Raw genomic sequence first — 3508 nt, 5'->3', positions numbered from 1 at the left:
TAGTTGATTTGGTGTGGATTTTGGGTGAAGGTTAGGGTTTTGTGTGCGAAAGGTTGGTTTAGTGATGGGGTTGGGGTTTAAATAAGGTTTTTGAGTTTATTGATGAAGATTGGTGGAGAGATTATGGTTTGGTGAAGTTTGAAGAGAGTTATGGAGGTAGAATGAAAGAGGTTGTTTTGAATAACATAAAAAAAATAAATAAAAAAAATAATTTTTTTTTTTTTTTTTTTTCAAAATTTTTTTTTTTTTTTTTTTGGGTGAAAGGTTGGCACGGCCGTGCCAACATTAGCACGGGCCGTGCCAAGCTTCTGTAAAAAGAGGGAAGAAAAATTTTTTTTTTTTTTTTTTTTTTGAGAATTTTTTTTTTTTTTTTTTTGGTTTCTGGTCAATGGCTTCAACTTTCTTTCCCCTTTTTGCATCATATTTGGACAAATACCTACAAAACAAATTAAAATAACACAAAACAAAAATAAAAGCAATAAAATTCATGGGTTGCCTCCCACGAAGCGCTCGTTTAGAGTCATTAGCTTGACGGTTAGAAAGTGGTTTATCTATCCTATACCCAATCTTTCAGAAAGGGACAATGGCATCAAACTAACATTCTCTCCCAAATCACACATGGCTTTGTCTATAGTTTCAGATCCTATGACACAAGGTAGGGAAAAGCTTCCTAGATTCTTAAGTTTAGGTGGCAATTTGTTTGGAAGTATTTCAATAATATTCATAAACTGCTCATCTAACTTGGACTCATCAAACCCTTGTGTTAATGGAATTTCATGCTCATGAGATGGTGAAACGAATGGCTTTTCATTCTCTCCTATGGCTTTCTCACTTTGAGGCTCATCACTCCCTATCTCTCCTTCATTGTTCTTAATTTTCACAACGGGGTCCTCTAATTGTTTACCATCCCTAAGAGTAATAGCACTTATATGGTTTTTGGGGTTGGTTTCGGTTTGGTCTAGGAGGACTTCGGAGGATTGTGAGGAAGTAGCCACCTGTTGGGGTACTTGAGAAGTCCGAGTCTCATGCATCTTACTGTGAGTAACTATGGAGTCTTCTGTTGATGTAAGTTTGGCAATAGAGTCCTTCAAAAATTCAGTTTGATTTTCAAGCTCTTGGAGCTGCTCGGATTGATTTATACAAAAATTTTCTAAAAAAAGTTCCAAGCTGGATTTTTGAGGGACTCTTTGGTTGTTTGCATAACTGGGTGGTGTTGTTTGTTGTCCAAAAAGATTTTGAGGGGTTTGAAAAAAATTTTGGTTGTTTCTAAACCCTTGATTATATTGAGCATGGTTTACTTGCTTAGGACTTCTAACAACACTACCTAGTTCGCAATCAATGCCAAAATGGCCAAATACACCACAAATTTCACAAGAGGGAGATGCAGAAGAAGAAGAGATGACACTAACATTTATTTTTTCAAATTTTTGGGTTAATGCATCAATCTTAACGGCAAGGTGATCATAGTTAGAGACTTCATACATACCTGCCTCCTTTTTGGAGGGTGAAGAATTAGTGATGGCTCTCTCGTCGGTCCACTTGTAATCAAGGCGTATGCTTCTGTGTAATTCTTGTTCATTAAAGCTCCACCTGCAGCTGCATCAACATAAATTTTTGTGGTATACAAAAGACCATTATAAAAAATGTGAATAATAAGCCAATTCTTTAAACCATGATGGGGACAAAGTCTAAGCATTTCTTTGAAACGCTCCCATGCATCGTAGAGAGATTCTCCATCTTTTTGAGTGAATTGTGTGATTTGAATCCTTAATTGGACGGTTTTAGCATAGGGAAAGAATCGGGCAAGAAAAATTTGGTTCATTTGTTGCCATGAAAAGATAGAACCAATTTCCAATGAATGAAACCAAGCACTAGCTCTACCCCCTAAGGAGAAAGGAAAGAGGTGCAGCCTTACGGCCTCTTGGTTTGCATTCAAGGTTCCACTGAGTCTTAAAAAGGTTGAAATATGAAAATTCGGATCCTCAGTGGGTGATCCGAAAAATTGATTTTGCTGCACTAAGTGAACAAGTGCAGGTTCTATTTCAAAATTGTCCTCAACCGTTGGGTACACAATAGCATCATATGACTCATTTGAAGATGGGATTGCATACTCTTTGAGAGAGCGTTCCTTAGTCATATCGTTATTATCTTCCCAAGAAGTTAAAGGAAAAGGAAGAAATAGAGAAAGAAAGAAATAAAATAAAATAAAATAAAATAAGATAAAACAAAAGATTTTTTTTTTTTTTTAAAATAAAAGTAAAATAATAATAAAAGAGGAAATAATATATATTATATATATATGTATATATATATATGTTTTTTTTTTTGAAAGAAATATAAAAAGAAACACAATAAAATAAAATAGGATAAAATAACGGAAAAGATTTTTTTTTTTTTTTTTCAGAAAGAAATATAAAATAAAATAAAATAACGAAAAAAAAGTTTTTTTTTTTTTTTTCAGTCTAATCGTTAAAAAAAGTTAATCAAATTGCAACAACTCCCCGGCAACGGCGCCAAAAACTTGATAGAGCCAAACCGCAAGCGCACGGCCTATCGAAGTAATAGTAGTAAGTAGAGTATCGTTCCGCTAGGGAGTTGTGAATTCAATTAACTTTTAGATAATGATTAGAAGAGAAGAAAGATTATGAAATAGGGGGTTAATTGCTAAAGATAAATAACAATAATAATAAAAGAGCCTTGGGATTATTAGTTTATCATAATAACAAACCCTTCACTAGACAAGACTTAAACATCTAATTTCATGGTTTATACCTTAATTTCTAAAGACCGGTTTCCCTTAGCCCCTCACCTTTCCGATGAAAGTCCGGTGAGAGTTTACTTCTAGTAACCAAGCCTATTTCGCTGACTTGATTACTAGAAGATGCATAGAGGATTGAAACTACTCTTTGTCTCAATAATTGCAAAGACTATTTCACTGTTTTGCAATTATTGTCTAGATTCACTTGTTCCAACATCAAAGCTCCGCTCTCGCTTTATGAATTGATGTTTGGGATGATGGATTAACGATTATCAAACCCTCCGCTTTCGCTTCCACAGTTTGATAATTGTTAATCCACGTTAAGACGGTGAATCTAGATTAGAAATTAGGGTTACATAGAAATTAGAGTTTAAGCTTGGTTTGTTTAGGATTATGTCATTAGACTTACCAACAATCCCAAGACAAAGAAGTGTCTACTCACTAACGTTCATTGTAGACATAGGGGAAGAAGAGAGAAAGCAATAAAGTAAAAGAATGATAATATAAAAGTGAACTTTTATTCCAAGAACAAAAGATGAATGTTTATGATGGAGTGCTACTCTATTTATAGCTTTACAATTGACTTAGAAACTAAGCTACTATAAGGGCAAAACAGTAAAGCTGCAACGGAGTAACTTGGGCTTGAAGAAAAGCAGCAAAAGTGGTCCTGGAGGGTGGCACGGCCGTGCCACATGTTGGCACGGGCCGTGCCAAGCTTCTGACTTGGTAGAGACATATTTTTGTCTCGTA

General features: G+C 34.9%; 1 non-coding gene across 1 annotated transcript; it reads left to right on the top strand.

The window, feature by feature from the left end:
- Positions 1-1667: 1667 nt before the first annotated feature.
- On the top strand, positions 1668-1774 carry LOC146913456 (small nucleolar RNA R71). Its single transcript, XR_015017113.1, has one exon. It is a non-coding gene; the product is annotated as a small nucleolar RNA R71 (small nucleolar RNA).
- Positions 1775-3508: the final 1734 nt, after the last annotated feature.

The sequence above is a fragment of the Medicago sativa genome, chromosome 6 (genome assembly GCF_051527215.1).
Source record: "Medicago sativa cultivar Bolivia chromosome 6, Bolivia_mono, whole genome shotgun sequence".
Classification (NCBI taxonomy): domain Eukaryota; kingdom Viridiplantae; phylum Streptophyta; class Magnoliopsida; order Fabales; family Fabaceae; genus Medicago; species Medicago sativa.
This window is presented reverse-complemented; position numbering and strand designations above follow the sequence as displayed.